The following is a 25,145-nucleotide window of genomic DNA, read 5'->3' as shown; positions in this document are numbered from 1 at the left end:
CACCAGACAAGATCTTCATGTGTAGAACGTATTGTGCCCTCAGCCCTTCTTCCTCTCCCTTTCTTATCCCCCACCCCAAGTGCAAGCTGCAGAGAAAATTAACATTCAGGGCACATTCCGCTCCCTTCTGATTCCCATGGAGAGAACACAGCCTCTGCCTGCCAATTAGTGACGTTCAGATCTTTATTAAAGATGGGGACAGCACGTTCCAGTTATGCAAATGCCCTTGTCTGAAAACAACCACGGGCCAGCGCACCAGCTCCCCTGCTACCCACAGAGCCACCACAGAGGTGACTTGGCACCCCCAGTGCTGCTTTAATCAATGGTTGAATCAATAACTATTTATTAAACCTTCTCTGAGGTGCTACAGGGAACATAGGGACATATACCACCTCTGCCTATGAGAACCTGGAGCCCAGTGAAAAGTATGGCCAGGGAGGGAGAAGAACTTATAAAGGCCTTTGCTGTTTTTTAAATACTCACATTTTCCATTTATTACTCCCCAAAAAATAGGTGAGGAAAAGATTTGACCTTTGATAAATATTGTGTGCAGGCACTGTTAGGTGCTCTACATACATTATCTCATTCAAATCCAGTAGTTTTATGTGGGAAGCAATATGCCATTTGTTTCAAAATGTGTGTTTTAAGTAGGGGATATTGAGGTTGTAATCCCAGACCTGCCACTTTCTCCCTGCGAGACCTGGGACCTCAAATTCTTCATCTGCAAAATGAGAGGAAATAATATGCGTCTTTTAGGATTGTTGGGAGGAGTAATTAGATAAGGCATTTAAATTCATGTGTCTGACTCCACGTGAACAGTAAAGTGTTAAGATGCTTCATATGTAAGAAGATGACAAAAATGAGACAAGTGCAGGACATATATTAGCAATAATGTCTGTATAAGATGGATTCTGAAAGACGACAATTGTGAGAGGAGATTCATCTAATTCTGAGCTATCTGTGCTATTACGTATTTTCATTTAAGCTTTTAAAGAAAAGGGGAAAGATGTGTGAAACTGAACCTCCGAGAGATTCAGTGACTGACCTGAACAAAGTCATACAATGACTGGAGGGACCAAGACAGGACTTGGAATAGTCTGTTTGCAATATGCATGCTCTCCCCCTACACCATGCTGCCTCACTTGGGAAATAGATCTGCAATAGTTCAGAGACTACATAGTCTACATTGGTGCATGGGCTGGTGTTGATTTCTCTCTTGGAGATTGGACCAGTGGAGAAGGCTTGAATTAAAGCAAAAAACAAGGTGGAGGAGGGGGAGGATGGAGGTTAAATGGGTCCCTGATTGTCAGAGGCAATGCTGTTAAGATGGAGCACCATGAAATTAATGACCGACCCAAAGCACCTGAGAAATAGAACTGGTTATTAAAATGCAAAATCATAAACCAGGAGAAGGAGGAAAACAAGCACAAAGAATCAGGAAGAAGGAAGCTATTGCATGGACTACAAAGAACAGAAAATCTGTGACAAGCAGCTGGATATTCAGAAGAAGAATCTGATTCGGAGGGCAGGGCTTTATAGCTTGGGCAGTGGGAATACTTGTTACCTAGAAGAGCTGTAAACAAGTGCATAAGTCCCAATTGTTGTAGACAATGGAACACACATCGGTGTCTGAGGCGCAGGGGCAGGCACTCAGGTGAGAGGCACTAGTTTTCAACATAGAAGGGTTTTACCTCTGAAAATGTTTGAGACTATCTGGCAGCATGTTTGACTGTCACACTGGTGGGGGCTACTACTGGTATCTAGAGAGTACAGGCCAGGTGTGCTGCCAAACATCCTCCAGTGCAACAGGGCAGCTTACTTTCAAAGAATTAACCAGTCCCAAATGCCCAGGTAGAGAACCTGTGGTCTAAGGGATGAGTGGAGAAGTAAGAGGTTAGGGTGTTAGAGGCCAGACTGAACATGAGATGGGAAGCCATAGAAAAAGAGGCCAGACTAGAGATTGAGTTAAAAAGACACAAGGAGGTTAAGTAATCAATCAGATTAGGAGATCATACAGGAGGTCCGGCAAGAAGGAAGAAGGTGTAAAGGAATTCCTGAGCTCAGACAGAAGGTCAGGATCTAATCATCAAAGAAGCAAAGATCAAGAAGCAATGAGGGAGGGCATTTGAGGCCAGAGCCAGGAAGAAAGGCTGTCAACAAGGAGCGATCATAGTCTGAGTTTGGAGGGGAAGTGAGCATGGGGGCTGTGTGTCAAGACAATGGCATTCTGGACAAAAGTTTGAATAAAGCCAAGAAGTCTGAGCACTTTCCTGCCAGGGGCCACCAATGAACCAGGCAGCCCTGGTGTGTAGAGCATAGGCTATGAAGTCAGAGCCAGGTAGGTCAAATTCTTGCTCTGCCACCTTCCACATGCACAGCCTATGGCAGGTCACTGCCCCTCTCTGAACCTAGTTCCTTCATCTATAAAATAGAAGCAATAGAGATTAGCACTGTGGATTACCTGAACTATAGACTTTGTGGCTGTTATTACTGGAACATGATTCTGTCCCTGGTGTTTCTGAACACTTTGGATCATGTCTGTTGCAGATAATCATTCATTCACTCAGCAAACATTTCCTGGCAATTGGTATCCCAAACACATTCTGAATGCTGAATTTCCTGGAGGTATGGGGGTTGATTTCTAGTCTGTGTTTACTACACTCCTAAGGTTTGAAAGGTATCTTAAAATTCATAAATGCTTTCCTTAGGCTTGAGTACCCTCTATAACATCCCAGTAAGTAGCCTTATAGCTCTCACACTTCTAGTGGTGACCAACTCACCACCTCCAGAGGTATGTCACTCCTTTCAGAGAACACTGTAGCTAGAGCATGCATACCTATGTTGAGCTAAAGTCTTTCTGGTCCTGTCTTTTTCCCTGAAACTCCCCAGACTTGTTTATTTCCCCTCCCATACTGCATCCAATTTAGAAAGAGGCTTCTCTAGATCAGGATGGTTTTTAGACTCTGCACTGTTGAGTGACCCTCCCCAGAATGAGCCCCAGTGTATTCCTTCCCTCTCAAGGTGGAAAGCAGCCAATTGCTGCAACCCTGTGACCCTTCCACCAACAGACATGGCCTCCCTCCTGTGACCTCAGGAACATAGAGATAGAACTCTTTCGAGGTAACCTGAAACATTCCCAAAATTGAAAAGACAAATCGACTTCTCTGGCTCTCTATGGAGCCCATTCTGAACCAGTTGATCTCCCTTCCTGAAATCTGCACCCGAAGCACAGCAGGAGAAGGACTTTCACTGACGAGGCTTTCTAAACATAAGCTCTCCTTGACACTCTTGGCAGACATTCTACGCCCTCCCAGACCTCACTCTGGGAAGCCTCAAGCCCACAGTTAGCTTTGTTAGGCTTATTATTTTAATCAAGACAGAGAAGTTGTCCCCAGTGAACTTAGACTCCAGCGGAGTAATCAAGATTCAGTGAAATGAAGGGAATTAACATGGAGAGTGGCTTAGAATGAGCTGTTGTCACAGAAAGAGTAAAACATCAGACATTTGGTATCTAACCATTTGGAGCTGTTCTCTCCAAAGAGGACTGTCATGGACAGGAACAGAGAAGAACCAAAGGTCCCCTATTTTCTGCAGCATTTTCTTGTTTCTGCTGTAAGGTCCACAGGAGGTGTAGGGCCCAACCTAGCATTTCCAGTAACTGGCTGAGTGATACCAGAAAAGATGAGATGTTCATCTCATCTCTCTGAGCTTCTGTTTTCTGTACAATTAAGAAAAAACACACTCCCTTAGAAGATCATTGAAAAAATTCAAGGACAGTTATTCCCTACACACAGGTTTGACATATATACCTAAGAAATGGTAGCTGCTAGTGTCTCCTTCTTATCATTATTTCATGAATAATAATGTTAATTATGACTGGCATTCAAGACCATGAACAACCTGGAAGAATGAGAATCTCATCTCCTTTTCTTGTTATGCTTTTTTCCCTTGGAAAATGCACACCAGTTCATCCTTCCTCATATCCATTCTCTCTCTCTTTCTCTCTCTCCTCTTTTCAGTGCCCCAGTAGGTTCCTGAGAGGGCTGGAAGCTAGGATTGTAAACTGCCAGATCTCATGCCTTGCTCTCATTCCTCTCTCCAAAATCTTATCAAATATTAAAAGCTGTGAAATAGGAGGCAGGTTTTTAATCATTTTAATCACAGCATTTTTCAGCCTGCTCAAAAGGGCTCGAAGGAATCGATTCAGAAGTGGTAATTATCCTTGCAGCCCCGTGCCAGGCTCCAGGTCAGCACTGGAGTGCCAGTGACAGATGGCAGGCACTGGGGAGGGCTCTTCCTGGGTGGGGGCACCGAACAGGAGATGCCTCATGGGAGGATGTAAAGCTAAGTCATCCCAGGTTAGGCATCAGGTTTTAAAATGCACACCAAAATCAATTGAAATTCAGCTTACTTTTATTACATTCTCTTTAAGTGCCAGATGCTTGTAGCCTCATTTATCCCTCACAGCAGGTCATGGAGGTATTTACCAGTATCCCAGTTGGTAAGTGTGGAAGAGGAAGAGGAGGCTGCAAAATGGAAAGTAGTGGCCCAAGGCCCATCAGGAAGTGGCATGGCAACCTCAGTCCAGCTCTGAAGCCTGCACTGTGTCCTCTGTGCCTTGATCACTCCTGTGATGAGGGAACTGCTGCAAAGATGTTGGAGGGCCACTAACCTAGATGTCCTGCCTTCCTTATCAGCCTGCACTATGGGTCCAGTCTGCTCACCTCCCTCTCTTCCCCTGCAGGGTTATTTTATGGGCTGTGGCTGACTCTTGTTCTCCTCTGGCTACTGAAATTTATCCGTGCATTTCAGACCCTCGGTGAACCACTAACACTTTCCAACAGCCTGTGCATCACGTCCCAGCTGTTGCCCACCTCGCCAGCTCATTTCCAGACAATTCCCCCTACCCATTCACCTCTGCTGCGTGCTCTGACAAGACTTAGCTTCCTCTGGTTCCAGATACCTTCTTGCCTTTGCACATGCTTTGCCTATCCGGGAAGAGCTCTCTCTGTCTCACCTTCCAGATCTCAGCTGAAACATCAGTTCTTCCTGAAAAGATTGCTAACTCTTTTTTTTTTTTTAATTTTTATTTATTTATGATAGGCACACAGGGAGAGGGAGAGAGAGACACAGGCAGAGGGAGAAGCAGGCTCCATGCACCGGGAGCCCGACGTGGGATTCGATCCCGGGTCTCCAGGATCGCGCCCTGGGCCAAAGGCAGGCGCCAAACCGCTGCGCCATCCAGGGATCCCAAGATTGCTAACTCTTAATTAGGTGTTTCCTCCTAATTGATACTGCTTTGGCTTTCCTCCTATTACAACAGCCAGTCCTTTGTTGGGATGGCCTGTTTACATGGTTGGGATTCCTTTGGCTGGCCAGGCTGAAAGGGGACAGAAGGCATGTCTGCCTGGTTCAACACCATAGTTCAGGGCCAAGCATGGTGCCCAGGGCAGAGCAGGTGCTCAGTAGACATTAGCTGAGTGAGTTACAGAAATAATGAGACTGGACTTAAAGGGGGGGGGGGGGGTCTGGAAGTTTAGGGAATCAGGCAGTCTATAGCTCTGGGCCAGATGAGGCACACCAGTGATCCAAGTTGGCCATTTGCATACAAAAACCAGAGGAATATTCTTCAATATCACAAGAAAATATGTTTTCCATTGTTTTCCATCGTTTTCCTTGAAAAATGCATCCCTCTTGATCTATCTTTCATTTCCCCACGTTTAATAGAGATGTGAATACAGAGAACTATGTCTCTACTATAAGACAAATAGCACCCCATGCACAGTAATAAATGACGACCCAAGCAGTCTACTTGTCGGAAAGATGAAAGGATGTGGGGAGGGAGGGCTGTGGGGAGCGGTGGCGCACAGGTCCCATCTAAAGGGAGAGCTGCTTCTCACCCCCAGTCTGCTGTTGCCCAGGGGAATATGGCCAGATCTTCCGGCTTTTCAAAAGAAGCTAGAAATAGACCACAAGTATAATACCCCAGTTTTTAAGAATTGCCTCAATTACATACACATGCGCATATGCACAAACAAAAACAAAATAAACAAGCCAAATAAAACATCTGCTGAGAGGTTTTGGTTGTTAGATTGCTACCCCTGCAGACTTTTCCTGCTGAGCAGAGCAGTGAGTCTCCTTGGAAATGGACTCAGGCGGGACCCCAACATCCGAATCCAGTCAATGCCCAGGGTCCTGTGCATGAAAACACTCCCTTCTTACACTCACAGTGCTTTCTTGAAGCTTGAGCAACTCTCAACACCAAAGGCAAAATATTTATAACCTGACCAGGCAGTGCTTAAAAGATCAAGGCATATGAGGAACACTGAAATCACTCACATTGTTCCCACTTCCTCTCTGCTGTAGGATCAAATGCTTCCGGTTTCAATGATTAATCGCTTCTCCGTTTTCACCACAAGTAGTACGATGTTATTGATGGGAGCAGAAGTATTCATTTCAAGGCTTTGCCTCTGGAACAGATGCAAGTCCTGGGGGAGGGGCTAATGATGGCTTAGAGCATCTGTGGGCTGCCCAGTGCTTTGTGTTGGCTGATTCGACCCCTGAGACTAAACGAAGCTACCCCATGTTCCCATTTACCGATGGGCTCAGGAGAGTTCAAATAACTACCCAACAACCGTCACTACCAGGACAATTAATGGCTACTATCTGTGGACTGCTTACTATATTCCAGGTATCATGCCAAGCACATCACACCTCCTATCTTGTTTGTGCTTCATAACATCTTGTAATATATGTGGGGAGGGGAAGGGCAAGGAGCCTTGGTAGCAGCATGACTGTTTTACACACAAAATAAATGAGGCAGAGAGAGGTTAAGCCAAGGTCACACAACTAATAAACAGTAGAGCAGAGGCCAGCTCGGCGTCCAGGCTCCTGCTTCACTCGGCTCAGGCATTCTTCCCTTATGTCCAGCCTCAACATAGACCAAATAGTCTCTCCCCAAATGGCTGGGAAGGAACAATTTTTTCCAGAAACCCTATTTACTCCACTGCTTCTCTGGGTGGTCTGGGGTACTGCTGGTACTTTTGTTATACCTCTAACGCGTCACCTATGCTTGCGGTTGGGGAGGAAGATATGTTGGAAGATTGAGAAGATTTACTCCAACAGCTCTTGCATTTCTGTTGAACATGCCTGGAACTTGCTTTCCTCGGATACTCCAGGGCAGTGCCCCTCAAACTCAGATCCTTGGAGATATTTATTCTCCAGGTCTGTGAATTCTCAAGGGCAACTTTTTTTTATTTAAATTGTTGTACTTAAATAAGAATAATTTAAACATCACTTTAATATTCTAGATCGTCTATCATAGCCACCTGTAATAATCTGTGCCTGGAATCCACAAACTACAGCCCATGGACCAAACCCAAGCCCAACTTGTTTTTGTAGGCCCCAAGAGCTAAGAATGATTTTTACAGTTTTAAATCATTGGGGAGAAAATAAAAAGAAGAAGATTTCATGACATGTGAAAGTTGTATGAAATTCCAACCTCAGTGTCTGTAAGTAAAGTTTTATTGAGACACAGCCACTCTCATTGGCTTGTATGTTATCTATGGCTGCTTCTGCAATAAGACAGCAGAGCTGAGCAGTTGGAAGAGAGACCATATAGCCCACAAAGCAGAAAATATTGACCATTTGGCCCTTGGCAGAAAAAGTTCACCAACCCATCATCTATGCAATGAGATTTTACAATCCATATTTTACAATTGCTTCCAGCTGAGTTGGGCACCTGTTTATTTGGGGGGGGGGGTGTTTGCTTTTATTTTTATTGTCATAAGAGAATAAGGAAAAAGAGCAGGATTTAGGTACCTAAAGTGCCTTCCAGTGAACAAAAACAATTTTCTAATGGTTCCAGGAGAGAGGAGCTGTGAGACCTGAGCCATCATAGCATAAGGTAGTGCTGAAGTAAAATGAAAGAAAATGTTAACTCCACACCATAGTCACACTGCAAGCAGTAATTCCCTTTCAACCAAACCACTTCACATTAAACTAATATTGTTAATTTGAGGTTTATTGGTTTTGCAGTCTTATTTGTGTTTAATTTGGAAATTTGTTTCCATTTTATAGCTCGTTAAGAGCCATAAGCATAAGGATTTTATACCTGGCTTTATATGTGTCTGTATTAAATAACATTATGATAAAAATAATTTAAGTCAACACATTGAAATTTTTCCTCTTTAATAGGGTGTATGTTACTCAAGTTTAACAGGAAAAAAAAAGGATGCAAGAAATATCAATTACATTGTATCTTTAAATCAGTGTAGTCTGTTCTAAATTGCCACCTGCCACCCTGCTAGAAAATTCTATCTTAGTTATTTTGGGAGGTCTCCACCTCAGTCTGAGGGTAGAGAGGATTGTCAAGTAAGAACCCTAAGCTTAAGTTGGAAACAGGTTCTCATTTTTGGGTGGTGATTAAATATTTTTCATATTGCTCCTGTGGCTGCATGCTATTTGTGTGTGCTGATACCCACTGTCCATCCCTTAGGCTCTGCTACTAGAATGGCTTAAAGCTGCCCCTCACTTAGTCCTCTCGCCTGCTTCCTTTACACCCGCTCAGCCCACTTCCCCTTCGTCCTCTCTCCTTTTGGACAAAGAGAGAACGATTTTTCTCAATATGCCTTTAGAAGCATAGTTGACTTTGTGAGGTTGGACAATGAAGTGGAAGTGGGAGAGAACAGCACACAACAAGTGGTCTTTCTTCTTAATAATTCACTTTATTACAACTGTTATATAGAAAACATCTTTTTTCTCTCGCTGCAAAGTTTCACCCAGGCACTGAAGATTAGAGAGTGAATCCGGCTCTTTTAATCATCTCCTGAGTTCCCCAATGTATCACTTCCCTATTGCTATGTAACAGATCATTCCAAATGTTACACCTTAAAACAATAAAAATCACTTCTTTTTTCACAAGTCTGCAATTTGTGCAGGCTTTGGTAGGGATGGTTTGTCTCTATTCCATGTGGAGTCAGGTAGGGTAATTCAACTGGGGTCTGGAGGATCCACTTTCAAGCTGGCTCCCTCACGTGGCTGGCAGACTGGTGCTGGCTGTCGATTGAGAGCTACTGGCAGGCAGCTTGTTTCTTCTCTATGTAAGCTTCCCCATAGGCTTCTTGTTTGGGTTTCAGAGTAGATGGTGGCTTCAGGGCAGCCGGGATGCTTCAAGAACAGACTAAAAGCTTCAAGAACAAGCATTCCAGTGACAAAGGTAGAAACTGTATTGCCTATTACCATCCAGCTTCAGAAGTCACCTAGAGTTATCTTGCCACAGCCTGCCACCACTCTGCATCGTGTGGTAGCTGCTTGGCCAAGTGACTTCAACTCTCCAAGCTTCTGTCTCCTCTACGAAAGTGAGGACACATACATAGTATTACCTCAGGGTGATGCTGTGATCATTAAGCAAAATACTATATAAAAAGTTAGCGGGGTACCTGGCACTTAGAACGTGTTAGCTTCATTCTCTCTTCCCCAAATCCATGTCAGTCAACCTGGACAGACTCAAATGGCATTCTTCTTAGCTACCACCTTGGAAGCATTTTCCCTCAGAAAATTATGTATGTTTTATTCAATAAATTTACAGGCTACACATAGATCCTTATTCAAACCCTGCAGGGTGATTGGCCTTTTGAAAGTAGACTTGTTTTCAAAGCTGCTGGCTGTGGGAAGGAGCCCAGCAGGGGCCCTTTTGCCAACACTCATCTATGGGTGGGGGAAATCCAGACCTCCCTCTGGTGGGGCTGATTGAAGTGGAAGGGCCGCCATATGTCTTTCCCAGAAGGGTGACTGACTTCCCACTTTGGTCCCATTTCCCCTGAGGGTTTCCTGAAAGCCCTTCCGGCTAGCCCAGTTGGGAGTGTTAGCACATCAGATCCCATGCTTTGGTGAAAAATGTAAACACAGACCTGATTTTTCATTTTAAATGAAGCCAAGCATATTGCTCCCAGCAGATGCCGAGTGACTCAATCTGTCCTCGCGGTTTTGAAGGGAACTGAAGAACAACATGGTAAAATAAAGCAAACAGCACATTTATTGGTTGATAAAATGCTGTTTTAGTCTACCCTGGCATTATGTGGTGATTGCTATGCAGCGAACATCTGTTATTAAATCCAGACTTCTGTTGCCTGGATACATTGAGTCAAAAGCTGGAGCCTATGAGAAATCCATTTATGTGTCTGTTGCATGTGAATGTCAGAGCTCATATGATGCCTTTGTCTTCATTCTAACTGAATCATTTCATAGACAATGTCTTGCTTGTTAATTATGCTCTGCGCCGATACTGTTTTCATTTGATTTAAAAGGGTAAAAGAAACAAAGAAACAGTGTTCTCTCTCTAAGGTGCTCTAAGTAATTTTGTTGACCAGTTTTGGGGGACAGTATAGTGTATTTGGTAGGCCTTTTTCAAAAGAGTTAAGATCAAATGACCCAATAATTTAAATTTTAGAGATCTATCCCAAGGATGTCAGAAATGAGCAAATGTATTTGAAAAGAAGAATGTCCAATGCAATGTTACTTACAACAGCAGAAAAGAGTTGGAAGTCACCTAAATGCACATAAATCAAGAGCTTCATTTCTATCGGCTGCAAATCCCATATTATTCTACATCACAACTTATCTAGTTAGTCCCTTCTCAATAAAAAGATGTTTTGGTGAACCATTTTGTACAGATTTGATTACCTCTTTAGGATAGATTGCTAAATGTGGAATTGTTAGGATAAGTGTATAGTGTATTATTTATTCACTCAGTCGGCAAATGTGTCCTGCGTGCCAACTATGTGCTAGGCAGGTACTGCTTCACACACTGGGAGCCCAATGGTGGGCAAAAAGGTTCCCACTTTCATGGAGCCAACAGAGGGAGATGGGAGGAAAGAAAACTAGAGGAATCTCTCAGGCAGCAGTGCATACTGAGGGGGGTAAGACTGAGAATGGTGGAAAGCTAAGGCAAGAGATCTAGAGTGCCACAGGTCAGAGGACACTGCAAGAATCACCCCAGGGCTAGCCCTGGTGACCTTAGACACATGGTACTGGGAAAAGTGGTGCATTTACTCATTTGCCAGATGTTTGTCGAATGCCCGCTATATGGCCAGCTGTGTTCTAGGCAGTGAGTACCCAGCAATGAACATAACCAATATGGTATCTTAAAGTAGAATAAGATGGACAATGAACAAAAAAATAAATTTCAAGAAGTGATAAGTGCCATGGAAGAAATAAAGGGGACTGAGGAGGGAAGAGGGCTCCTTAGATAGCCTGGTCAAGGAGAATCTCTCTGAGGAGACGTTGCTTGAGCTAAAATATGAATACTGAGAAAAGGATAGTTGTGAGGGGGCTAGGAGAATGGGACTAGCAACAGCAAAGCCCTGGGGTGGGAGCAACCTTGTCATGTTTGAGGAACAGAGAGGCAGCCATGACTAGATTTGATGAAGGCAGTCCATGAACCACACTTGGAGAATCAGTGGTGGAAAATTCACCAAAGACAGCACAGGCACAGCAGAAAAATAGTGCTGCCTGTTTACCTTCAGGGTAAAGGAGAAGCTGGCCCTGCCCTCCTTGGTTTCCAATGTCACAAAGCACACCTGGGCATTTTTAGCATGCACTTCTTTTCACTGTGATGCCATGTGGCTGGCCCAGCCAGCCAAGGAAAGCCATGAGTTAATGGCATCTCCTGGGTACAGCACACCTCCCCTAGGGCTCTGCTCCCCACTGAGCTCTGCTGGATCCTCTGGCATTTTAAAGGGAAGTCGGAGGTTCTTCAAACAGCCTGGAGAGGTTTCCTGGGATTCTAAGGCTCCTCATCCTCTGCTTAGAGCCGGATTTGGCTCCTAGCTTGGAGGCAGGAAGACCGGCTGGCCAGGACTTATAGTGGCTCACAAGGAATCAAAGCAAGCGTTCTCCGCCTTTCTGTGACAGCCTTTCGTGCATCTTCTCTGATCTCTGCCTGAGTGGGGGGAAGCGTTCTGAAAGCTCATTATCAGCTCACATACTTTGCCCTGAACCAGCTCTCAAACACCCTGGGATGAGCAGCCCTAATCGGGAAAGAAAAAAAGAAAATAATGAGTTTCTTGCAAGTTCATAGGTATGCCCGGTGCTTTCTGTCCAGCGAGGGTTTAGGCTTCTCTGTTCTAAATTTGATTTTCTGAGCCTTTAAGAGAGTTGGCCATTGGTCCCCTGGCCATTAACTGCTTGCGTGTGCTAGCCTCCTCCAGACCCCTCTTAGCACCACATGCTGGACCTTGCCCATGTCAAAATGACTGGACTGCTCCCAGGGTTCGGTACTTTCTTGGAAACACTGCTAGAAAGTTATTTCTTTAGTTTATGCTAACAGAATACCACGTCTAGAAAGACAGGATGGTAATAGCTAGTATTAATTGAGCACTTCCTGTGTGTCCTTTGCATCTATTAGCCAACTTAATCTTTGTAATAACCCCATGAGGCAAGTACTGTTATCATTGTCATTTCCAGATAAAATAGTGGAGATTCTGAGAAGTCCCTAATGGAAGATCACACAGAGTGGAGGTGCAGATCCAAATGTTCTGTTCCTAGGACCCAGAATCCCAGCCTCCTCACCACCTGCCACTTCATGTTGCATTGAGCAGACGATGCCTACATGGCGACATTTAGGTTGAATGTTGTGTAGACAACCCTGGGCATACCCAGGGCATGGACACTCAGAACCACATCACATAAGGAATAGTGGCAGGACTTGAGAATGTTTTAGCATGAAGACAAGCTAGTCTCGTGACAGGTTGAATAGGAATAGAGAAGTGCAAGGTATGGAAACTAATTTCAAATGCCAGAAGAGGCAAAAGGATTAGATGACCCCGTATGAGCCCAAGAGTTATAGAGTTTAATGAGGTAAAGTAATGGCAGCAAATTAGGGAAACCTTTCAAAACTCAGAAGTGTCCCAAAATGGGTGGGGTTGCCTTGGGAAGTAGGACTCGCCCTGTTGTGGGAAGCGTGCAAGCAGGCACGTGGCAACATCTCATTGGGCATGGTAGAGAGTGAACTCAAGTGTCAGATACAGATGGCCCAAATAGTTTTTGAGGCAGTTGTGATCCAAAGTATCTATGTTTCTAGTATGCGTGAGTCATTGGCACCCATCTCAAGTAGCACTTTATGCTGTAATTCAAATGCCCAACACAGACACCTTCTTAATAAGCCTAAAGGTAGGTATCATCACTCCCAGATGATGTCTTGTTGGCCTAGCATGCAAGTTCTGTGGGATCACTTCCCATCCAACCCCCATCCGGTGATCTGCTGTGAATCACAGGTTATTGAAACTGGATAGGACCACTGAGCTAAATGATACAGATGAAGGAACTGAAAACTAGAGACAGGGATGAACTTGTCCCAGGTCACAGAGCTGGCAAGTGGCCAGAGTGGGCGAGACTCAGAGCTCCCAGCTCCTGAGCTCACTGCCAGGTCACCTCTCACACCCTGTGGCCTCATAGCATGTTATAACATGAAGGATACTTTGCAGTCTCCTCAAGCAGCGGTGGCAAATAGGATTCGCTTCTTGTGCCAGTTTTTAATTAATCCGTCATGGTTTCCTGAAGAGCTCTTTCAGAAAGAATCTGGGGCCACATCTGGGTTCAGTGAAAATGAGATCTGTAAATCATTTTTGATGGCTGCCTGGGGCACAGGTAGAAAAGTGACAACCTGCGTGCCAAGGATTTGGCATCCTTAAGCTGGTCCATCTCATCGACTTTCTGGATGAGCGCACTGACCTCTCTGGAAGTGATATGAATACTGCAGAAGAGATTATGAGGTGAGATAAGGCCTTCACCACCTCTCTTGTGCAAATGAGGCAAGGGTCTTTGTATGATGATTACACGTACCTATGGAATGTAAAAGATACACAGTAGCCTTAAGCCCCAGCAATAGAGAGCAGATGATAGGTCATATGTAGATGGTTTGAATTAACAATTTCTAGTTCATTTTTACTCAAGTGCTTTGCTCTGGGTGGCAGGTGGCTAAAGAGCTTACTCGGGTGATCATAAGCTGGTACTTCTCTGGGATCTTTTTGCGAGTTGGTAACACGAGGGCTAGGTCCTTCCTCAGGAGGTTCCCACGGGAAATTGAGAAAATATAAGTAATCAGCACAATGTAATGCTTAGTATTTGCTCAATGAATAGTTGCAAGTACTAGCAGTATAGTATAGCCTCTACTCCCTTCTCTCTGTGTTAGCATCTCTCTGTGTTGTTAAGGGTTCAAGCAAAGGCCACCAGAAACAATTTGCCAGGGAACACAGGTCACCAATGCCAGGCTATTGGTCTGGGGCAGACTTTTTGAGTCCTTTTTTTCCAAAGAGATTCCAGGAACGGCTTTCCTGCTGAGGGAGCAGAGGAGAACCGGGTGGGGGGGAAGGGAGGCCAGAAAAAGCTCTTACCTTCGTAACACGTTTCACTCTCCAGTTCTCCTCCATGGGCACTCTCGAAGTCCACACTATGGTCCTAAATGTCGGGAAAGAGCCAGAGACCATGAATGTGAAATTTGCCGAGGGCTCGATGTTGAAGGACTGCCTGCTTCCTTGGATTACAGGGGAGCAATCTGCCTCCCTCGCCTGCTGTTTCCAAATTTATCAAAGTTCAAGCCATTTTTTAAAGACCATTAAGTGAACGGGATCAAATGTACTTGAAAACAGAGCTAGCAGCCAGTCAGATCATAAGTCTCACAGCCCCTGAGAAGTTGCTTATATGGTAGAAATGAGAGTTTCTCAGATTCTGTGGGTTTTAGCTCTGCCAACGGGGAAGGGAGAATGAGGAAGCTACTATTTACTGAGTGTCAGTGCTCAGTACCTAGTGCTACTGTGTGCCACATGGCTTATATAACATTATTCCATTTATTCTCCACCATAGTAACACTTATAATACTTCCACTGAACAGTAATAATTAGCAGGGAAATGGCTGAAACTTGCAATAGCGATAGCTAGCAGGTACTTTGTCTGTATGCAGGTGGTAAGCATGAATTGCCGTCCTCAAATTCAGAACAAAGAGAAATGTAAGTTTGTTTTTCTATCATCCCTGAATTTTATGCCCATCCTGAGCAGTCAGCCCTTTGCGTAGGAGGACCCAAGTCACTGTCCTGTCAGTTTCCTCCCACCTTCCTTCCCCGCCACTGCATGTAAGCGTGGGGCAGGAGCTGCAGGTGCAGGAAGGGTCAGTGGAGGCTAGGGACACCCAGCTTTCCCAGTTATCCTCCTCTACATCACTGAATGCAGACACCTCCTCATCCCCATCCGGTCCTGGGCACTCCCACTGCCTTCTTCCCATCCCACCCAAGACTTCAGCAGGATGCCCCCCAGGAGGCATGGAGGAGCTGCCTGTGGTTCTGGGCCAGCCAGCACTAGGGCATGGCTATGCTGGGAGGCTCCCTCGGCCCATCTTCCTAGACGTCCCTGCTGCCCCTATGCTGTGCTGGACGGAGACAGCCGGTGCCCAGCCTGGTTTCCAGTTGCATCATCATCTGCAAATGGACTTAGGGGTTCACCTTACTGCCCACCCTTCTCAGCGACCACCAGCATCTTTAGTGCCCTTCTTCCCCTGCTTGCCCTGGCTTAGAGAAGTTTATCTAGTCTGAGGGCAGAGTAGCCTGCCTCTTCCTCTGCTCTTGGAAATCTACTGTTTGGGGCACAAAACGATCCTGAGGGCTTAGGCTCTTGAGTCTCAATAAACTGAAAATCTTTTCTCAGCTTTCCTGTTGCATCCCCCCACCACCCCTGAGGCAGTGAATGCTGCCGAGCAAATAGGAGAAGGGTAGCAAGAAAATCCCAAAATGTTATCCGGCAGTATTCATGAGCTCCAATCCTCCAGCAGCCCTGGGAGGTAAAAATAATTGGCCTGATTTAACCCTGTGGATATGGATGCTCAGAGTGGACGGAGGCCTTCCCAGAGATCATGCCAGGTTAAGGGTTAAGTGGTGGCACTGGGATGGGGCTGGATCCCCCATCTGTCTGACTCCACTACCTAAAGATGGAATATGGGTATTGACAACTCCTTTGATGACTAGAGGCTGGCTGAGGAATTGCTTTGAGAATTCTGAGGCTGAATCTAAACTTGGTGAGTCAAAAGGTCTGAGACCTATTAGTAATGTCTGCCATGGGCAGCAGCCACTCCAGAGCCACCAGGGCTACACCATGCTTCCTAGACTCTGTGCTTCTTAGAAATTCTGGTGCTCACCCGTTGGCTAGATAAATTAACGAATACATAAACTATTTCATTAATGCCAGGCTCAGAGAAGGGGTTTGAGAGAGGCTGCTCCTGGCCCATTCACAGGGGTCTTCAGAGACCAGACTGGGCAGATAGAGTTAAGGTCACCAGTGGAGATTGGGACCTGAACTTACAAAAGCCCAGAATGCCAAACTCAGAAGCCCACGAGTCATGAAAGGTTTGGGCTCAGGGGAATAATGTAAGAAAAGCCACATTTCACAGCAGGATCTGGCAGCAAGGAGTTGAGGGGCCTGAGGGAGCAGCTTGGAGAGCTTTGCAGTCAGTGAGGTGTGGGGGAGGTGCCCAGCCCATGGGAGAGGAAGGTCATGGTGACAAGGACAAGAAGATGTGGAGGGACAGCTCATAGGACTCAGCGGCTTGCAGAGGGCTCTTTTCCATAGTGACTCACATGCCCCTTCCTTCTAGTTGAAGTTCAGTTTTATTTTCAGCTTCAATCAGTGGTAATAGAGAAATCCAGGTGCTTTCTTTCCCTTGCTCCACATTCTTCTCTGCAGTGTCCTGGGGTCGAATATTCCCATATTCTCCCAAAGACAAGGAATTGACAGCCCAGGGCAGAGAGGGTCTGTGGCGTCATGATGTCATGATCGTCATTGTGATCCCCTCTAATGAGCGCTCTGTGTCCAGCAGAGGGTAAACTTCACAAGCATCATTCCCTTTAACCCCCAACAGCCCTAGAAAGTAGGAACTTCTAGTGTCTATAGTTTACAGGTAAGAAAACTGAGATTCAGAAAGACAAAGTAACATGCCGAAAGTCACACAGCTAATAAGTGGTAATTCCAGAAACAAAAATGATTTAAAAAAATAAAATCTAGGGGCACCTCAGTGGCTCAGTGGTTGAGCATCTGCCTTCGGCTCAGGTCATGATCCCAAGGTCCTGGGTTCAAGTCCCATATCAAGCTCTGAGAAGGGAACCTAGTTCTCCATCTGCCTATGTCTCTGTCTCTCTGTGTGTCTCTCAAATAAATAAAATCTTTTTTAAATAATTAATTGATTAATTAATTAATTAAAAAATAAGATCTATAAATATTCTAAGTTCAAACCTTGCTTTCTTAACTGTATGCCTCTGGCCCAGTTGTTGGGTGATGTCCTGATACCTAGATTCTCAAAAAGGCCTTCACCATGACTGGATTCACTACATCCCCCCAGCCACTCAGCACTGTGATTCCCCATCCCCCTCATTCAGAGATGTTCAGCTGCACCTGTAAGTCTCCCAGGCACATCGTTTCTGCCCATTACCAGGCTCACAGTACCTGTGAAGATATCAGTGCCACTTCTCATCCCTGTGGCAGAGATGGCTCGGTTATTACTAGAGGAATCAATGTACCCAGCAGCACAAGAACTTGGCTGATAATGGCATAGCAAATGGAGAAAATTAGAGCTGAATGCATTCATGGTGAAAATTCCTCCCAGGTTAGATGGGACCATTCTCTGAGTGACCCATGACAGATATTCACATGGAACTCATTTGCAGAGTCACCTTCACACCTCTCGGGAGCAGGACTATCTACCACTCTGGTCACACATCAGACAATTCTCCATCCCTAGACCCTGGCCCTCCTGAGTCCTGCCTGGGAGGAGCTGGTGTGTCTGCATGTCTCCTGTAGCACCTCACAAGGACACAGCCTGGACCCTGCAGGTAGGGAGGCTGGAGGATACGGTGGTTGATTGCACAGCCTTTGATGTCGAATGAATATGCTTTCAAGTGTCAACTTTCCTCTTCATGCTGGGCAAGCTGGTCAATGTCCCTGAATCTCAGTGCCCTCATCTGTAAAATGGGAGTAATTAATACATATGACATAGGATGGCCATATGAATGAAATATGATCAAGTATCAAGGTGTCTGAATCAGTCCCTGTATATAGTAGATGCTCAATAAACACAGGCACCAATAATAGTAACAATAATAATAAGGTTTACCTATGTGTAATCTTCATAGTACCTTGAGTTTATTAAGTGCTATAATAAGATGTTGAGATTAAGATGGTGCTGATGATAATTCTGATGATGAAAATGATGGGCAGGAGGCAGATAAGTGAGAATTTAAAAGCCCTACGGGACCTTGGAAATCATGGGGGAGTAGTTTGTCATAGTAGAAATTGAATGAACTTTAGAGCCAGACAGTTAAGACAGTTGTGCTTAAATTTATTACCAGTCTGTGTGACCAGGGCAGTTACTTCATCTTTTCTAGTCCGGGCCTCTGTCCCTCATTTTCTATAAGGCTATTGTCAGGAGTAAATGAAGCCATGCTCATAAAGTGCTTAGCACAGTTCCTGGCCTAGCACACATTCAATTTATAGCAGGCATTGCCGTTCTTGCCAGTACATTTCTGGTCACCCCGCCTGCGGACAACACTCCCCTTGAGACCAGGGTTGTGTACTCCTTTGTACATGCACCTTGAGGGACAGAGAAGCTACCAGTCCTTACAGGTGGGGGTAAATGCTCTGAAGAAAGCCAACAAGTTGCATGATAGGAAATAATGGGGGGTGAATGAGCGATACTAGTTTCCTATTGCTGCTGTGACAAATTATCACACATTTATTTAGTAGCTGAAACAACACAAATATATTATTTTACAGTTCAGAGGGTTAGAAATCAGAAATGAGTTGTAAGGGGCTAAAGTCAAGGAGGGGTTGCAGGGCTGTGCTCTCCAGGGGAGAATGTATTTCCTTCCCTTGTCCAGTTTCTGGATGCCACCTGCATCCCTTGTCTTATGGCTCCGTCTTCCATCTCCAAGCTCTGCTTCTGTCTTCACACCACCTTTCTCTGTCTCTCATCCACAGGACTCCGAGAAGGAGCCTTGCAATTACAATGGGCCCACCTGGATAATTCCGGATAATCCCTCCATCTCAGAAATCCTTGGTTTCATTCCATTTTCATTCACTTCATAGCATGTGAAGTAACATATTCACAGATTCCAAGAATTAGGAACACAGGCATCACTGCATTAGGGGGACATTGTTCAGTGTCACGGAGGCTTTCTACTTCAGGTAGATCCTATGCTCGTCATCACTAAGCTCAGTGCTTGGTACAGCAGAGGTAATGAATGAATGAATGAATGAATGAATGAATGACAGAGAAAGATGGAGGGAAAGCAACAAGACTAAGCTGGCCTAAACAGTCCATATTTGAAATGGACTCCTATGGGTCCCCTGAGAACCAGTTGCTTTGTTATGGATGTGCCCTCCACCATCGAGCATCAAACCTGCTGGAAAGTTAAACCTTTCAGTCTCACTGTGCACTAGAGCTGAAAGTCAAGGAGGGCCCTCCAAAACCAACCATGTACTATAACCCCATGTGGGATGCTTTATCTCATCCACAGTCCTCTGTTCCAACAGCCACTATTGTCTCCATTTCTCAGAGAATGACTAAAGGCACAGAGAGGTACAGTCATTCACCCAAGGCCACACAGCTAAAGAATGGCAGAGACTTGACACCAGCTGCCTGACTGCAGAGCCAGCACTCTCATTTCTATCCCACACATTTAATAAACCCACTCCTGGGGCTGCCCAGCTTTATCCCTAAGGGAACTTTCTTTTTCCCTGCTGGATTATGTGTATGATTTTGCAGTCTTGCAAGATTTTAAAAAGCATGCATCAGCTTCTGGTGTGCTTGTCACTCATTCATGCCTATGGGCATGCCCTGTCATTATTGAACAAGGTGGAGTCGGGAGAAAGGCAGGCAGGACCAAGGGAGAGCTCCCACCCTCCTCCTCAAATCCTTTGGCTCCCTGGATTGCGGCTGTTCTATGCAGCTTTCCTGGGGAGGGAAGTACAAGACACTGCCAGGGAGCCTGGTAGCTTTGCAGAGCAGACCATTCCCTGTTCGCATATCTAAGCTGTTTCCCGTGACTTGGTCTGACTGCAAATGGCCACAGGTTGAGGGCCAAGTTCAGCCCAAGGGGAGAAGGGGTATATTATGCAGAGGCTCAGCATCCAGGCTTGGAAGTTAGAAAGACCAGAGCTCTTCATGTTTTTCTGCTTCCAGCTGATGGCCTTGGGCATGTCACTTCTCCCCAGTAGCCTCGTCTGATAAAATGGATATAATAATGGTGTTTACCTCTTCAATAAAATGAGATAATATTTTCATGTTAGCATTAGCACAATTCCTAATGCCTAAAAGGTAACAGTAAGTGCTATTTGCTATTACCTAATTTCTTCAGGTGTTCAGAGTCTAGAATGAATAATTCACACATTTATTTCACACACATTTATGGAGCACCTGCTCTGTGCCAAGCATTGTTTGGCACTAGGAGTATGGCAGGGAATCCAGGACATCCCTGTCCTCTTGGAGCTTATAGAGTAGTGCAGCAGAGACACCCAATACAGAAATAAACATGTAAGTTCAGAGATAGAAATGCTCTGGAGGAAAATTAAAGCAAGGTAAGGGGTAGAGGGGGCCAGCAGGCTAGGGCTCTGTTTATTTTAGACCCAGAGGAGGTGATGTGGGAGCACAGACCTGAATGAAAGGAGTATGGGATGGTGCTTGATGACTGTACTTAAATTATTCTCTTTTTTTTTGTGTGCGCTGATTCTGGTCTGGTAGCCTGCTGGCCTTCAGGATCTGAAGTCTGGCTAGAGCAGCGGGCTTTGTGGTCAGACCGCTGACGGTTCCAATCTCAGCCCTGCCACTCTTGAGATGCACAGCTCAGGTGGTTTCCCCTCTCCTACTGTCCCTTTCCTTCCCTGTAACATGGGGATGGGGGTGGCTCCAAACTGCCAGGAAGGGCATAGGGATGAGAAGAGAAAACACATCAAGTGTGAGCAGAGACCCTGTCCTAGAGTGCACACTCTATAATTGAGAAGTGCTGATATTTGTATTATTGGATGTGAGTTTGGCAACTCAGAGCAAGCAGGGATGACCTTGAATGTGAATAGAAGGTAGCTGGAAGCTTTTACACTTCCCTGGCCTACCCAGGGGATACTGGGGAGCTGTCATCCTAGAGCACCCTGTTAACGGGGTTTTGGTCAAAGTCACTCCCTGCCAGAGCATCAGCTGTGATAGTTGCCAGACACAGGTCCTCACAGGGAAAGCCTGGGGATCAGACAGTCACATCCTGCTGATTGAAACTGAGAGCTAGGAGGCAGACAAAGCAAGTGTGGGCAAGCAAGTCTTGAGTCAGATATGAGCTCCCCAGTGAGGGGAATGGCTGTCACTGAACCACTTCTATCCAGTTAGCAGGAGCTTAGGAGTTGGGCTCTGGTTTATGGTTTGGTGATGGTCAGCGTTGGTGAGAGGCCCTGGCTTGGAGGGTGATGGGAGGGTTCCAGTCTCACACTGAACCTCCTGTACTTTCCCCACCAGCTATCACCAACCCAGCTAGGAGAGATTTACTACTTTGTTGATTATTCTTGAAACTGTCTCTATTTGAAATAATTGGGTCCCCTGCTGGGCTGTATTAAAACAATGCCAAAGCTGTAACAGACAGCTCCAGAATTTCTGTGGCTGAACATGACAACAGGTGGCTTCCCACCAGAACATCTTCCTCTTTCCAAATATTAATCCCATTCTATTAAACAAGCATCACAACATACTAGCACATTGATTTACTTATCTGCCCTCCTCCCAGCCCCCTCCCACCACCACCAGACATAGATTGTGAGCACCTAGAGACTGTGAGTGCCTCTCTTAATTACCTTGGACACAGTGGTAGGCATGGGGAGGAATCTGTCAAATCTGAAGGAGTGGACACACCCAGTACCACACCTGAAAGCACCACATGGCACAACAGAATACTTGTGGTTGCTCTGAACCTGGGCTTTCTCATCTACAAGATGGAGAGAGGAGTTCAGTCCTCAGTGGCCTGTATGGAGGATTTTAACTAGCACCTCTGCGGAGTGCGGAGCATGGTGCCTAGCGCGGTCCAGGTACTGCCTGAATGGTGAAAGTCTTTAACTCAGCTGTGCTGGGAACTGTGGCCAGCACGGGAGAAGAAGCTTAGAACATCATTCCTGCCTTTCACAGGGTTTCCTCCTGGTTGGGGAGATAAAAGAGTCGTGCCACAGCTAAAGAAGAAGAGCACAGAAGCCAGCACAGGCTGCAAATGTGCTTGAGTTTGTGTAGGTTATCTCAGGACCAATTCAGGAGAATCTGGATGCTGGTTGCATCCGAGAAGGAGAGCCAGAGGTCAGGGAGGTGAAGGAAAGTGGCTCACGTATTCCAAGAGACTTAATTTTTGCTGTATACATGTTTATATAGTTGGAATTTACCGTGGGCATATATATACTGCCCTTTAGAAGAGAGTCTATGCGCTAAGAAAGTGTGGGCAAGTGGGGCTCTGGGTGGCTCAGTGGTTGAGTATCTGCCTTTGGCTCAGTCATGATCCCGGGGTCCTGGAATCAAGTCTCACATCAAGCTGCCCACAGGGAGCCTGCTTCTCCCTCTGCTTACGTCTCTGCCTCTCTCTGTGTGTCTTTCATGAATAAATAAATAGAAAGAAAGAAAGAAAGAAAGAAAGAAAGAAAGAAAGAAAGAAAGAAAGGAAGGAAGGGCTGGTCCATGGAGATGGGGGTGGAAGTAGGGACCCCTGAGAGCAGAAAAGACTGTGAATTCATCCAGCTTGTACCTACCAACTTCCTGTGTCTCAGAGACCCCACACACCCCAGCATAAATCAGAAACCCTCCGAGGGATTCCACCTCAGCAACTCCCAGAAGTGTTTCCCCAGAAAGAACCTGCCATTTGCTTCTGCATCTCCAGCACCTAATGGAGTTATCATGAAGAGGGAGCATTTTTAATTTACTCTGGAGGGGTGTGTGGAGGCCTGGTAACACCGCCTTCCATCTCAGTGACAACAAACTCATTCTTCACTATAATTAAAATGTCACTTTGATAAATAATTCCATCAGCCCCCTTCCACCTATGAATAGCTTCCTGCTATAATTGTTCACATTCTGCTGAATTAGAAGTATTCAAGGGAGAATTTAAGAGGTATTTAGGCAACAAAGATAAATTGAGCGCGTTTTCCATCCTCCCACAATCCCTCATTAAGCAAGACATCATCCCTGGCTGGGGTCCCTCTTCCCGATGCTCTCTTCCCTCTCCAGAGTAGAGGGAAGTGGAGCGGTGGAGTGGTGGAGGGCTGCCTTGGCATGGGCCTCAGAGAGGGCTGGAGTTTTGGAATGTGTATTAGGGGACTTCCCTTCCCAGCCATTACTGCAGAAAAGGGAGAGGAGGCCAGAGATCAAGGGAAGAACATAGACTCCAGTTTCAGGAGGGATCTAAGCTAGGAAATGCCAATTAGCCTTTCTGGACCTCTGTTGTATAACACAATAATACAAGATTACCCATATGAGATTGAGTCAGGATATAATTCATGCTCAAGAAGGAGTCACCTGACCTTGTGTGAGGCACTTCTCATGTTACAGATGAAAGACCCAAGACTCCAAAAAGTGGACTTTTTGACACCTAGAAATGGGCAGGGCCAGAGTCTTTAAATACTCGCTGAGACCTATGTGGTATGATGCACATAGTAGGAGCCTCACAAATGTTTCTGTCTTTCATTATTTTTGTTGGTACCTCCTCCTTCCTAATACATGGCATCCATTGGGATTATGTAGGGTGCACAGCCAGCCACAGGGTGTGGAACACCTTGGGAAGTGTCCTGGATTACCCCTTGCCTTGGGTAGAAAGAGACAACATTTACCTCTTCCCTCCCCAGGAAAGCAGAATAGCTGTGTGGTTAAGAGCATAGCAGTTTGTAGCCAGAACACCAGGGTTCAAAGACAACCTCTCCCACCATGGGGTTGGGCATGTTATAGACTCTGTTTAACTACAGTTTTCTTATCTATAAATTAGAAATAACCGCAGTCCTCTCGAGGAGTTGCAAAAGGCAGCGCCTGGCACAGTGTCTACATGTGGTACACATTAGCCATTGTTTCCATTGGGTTTCTCATGAAGCATGTAGCAGGTGCCACTCGATCATATGGTTTTAAGTGCTTTGTGCTCAGCTAGAAGGGAGGGAGCATCAGGCCAATCCAACTGAACCACCCCTTCTTCAGACAGGCACGCCAGTCCACTTCCTTCACAGTACATGTAAGGATCCAGTTTGAGGCCACCAAAATCCTGCCAAAGAAAATCCCACTCCCCAAGTCCAGCTCCTTCCAAGAGTCCTGAGGGGGCAGGTGTGCATCGATGATAGTGGGGTTTAGTTGGGGCTAGGGCTTGGAGGGGTGAGGAGTGGAGATGGGGGTGAGGATGGAGTGTGGGATGGGCGCTGGTAAAGGAAGGAAGTAGTACAGATCAGTTGTGTCTTCCCTGAAGTAGAGCCCACAGGGACAGCCCCTGGACCAGGAGTTCTGTCTGAGAGAGCCCCGTCTAGTTTCATCAGTAAGGGAATCCAAAAAAAGAACTCACATGCAAGTGTGACTAGTCAAAGAAGCCAAGAACCCTACATGCTACCCACACTCCTTCCCCACTGAGCTATTTTAGAAGATCTGCTCTCCCCCAGGGAAAGGCTCTGGGATCTCCTGAGCAAGGGGGCTCTGATTTGCACTGGGCACCTTGCCTGGAAGTGCTCTGATAAAGAGGCCCAAGATGATGGGAAGAAGGGTCTCCCCTACTTCTCCCCTGCAGGCCTCTCGGGGCTGATTTCCTGTGCACCGCCAGGGCTAACTCCCCAGGGTAGAGTCTGATGGCCAGAGTGCTGAGGTTTTAGAATGTGGAGGGAGGAGAGAGTTCATTCACTCTTCCTAAGAATTCTGCAACATAATTATTTTTATCCCCTTTTACAGAAGGGGAAGTGGAGACTTAGATACCAAGGATAATTTTGCCAAGGTCACACTGTTAGCAAGTGGCTGGATTTGAAGCACTATGACTCCAAAGAGGCAGGCTCTTTACAGCCTATCAGTGATCCCTTTACATTGTGCAAGTTTGCATCACAGGTATAGACAGATGCGATTGACGTGCAGTCCCCTC

The 25,145-nt window shown here is 45.8% G+C and overlaps 1 protein-coding gene and 1 long non-coding RNA gene across 5 annotated transcripts in view; one reads left to right on the top strand and one right to left on the bottom strand.

Annotated features, from left to right (window-relative positions):
• The window catches only part of KCNIP1 (potassium voltage-gated channel interacting protein 1), a 337,549-nt gene that overhangs the window by 186,616 nt on the left and 125,788 nt on the right, over positions 1–25,145 (top strand). The window lies entirely within an intron of this gene.
• On the bottom strand, positions 8,707–14,470 carry LOC140598652 (uncharacterized). The gene is made up of 2 exons (XR_012001188.1): positions 14,394–14,470; positions 8,707–13,842 (listed from the first exon to the last, which is right to left on the bottom strand). It is a non-coding gene; the product is annotated as an uncharacterized lncRNA (long non-coding RNA).

The sequence above is a fragment of the Vulpes vulpes genome, chromosome 4, assembly GCF_048418805.1.
Source record: "Vulpes vulpes isolate BD-2025 chromosome 4, VulVul3, whole genome shotgun sequence".
NCBI classification, from domain to species: Eukaryota; Metazoa; Chordata; class Mammalia; order Carnivora; family Canidae; genus Vulpes; species Vulpes vulpes.
Note: the sequence above shows the minus strand (reverse complement) of the source record. Positions and strands in the feature narration are given on the sequence as shown.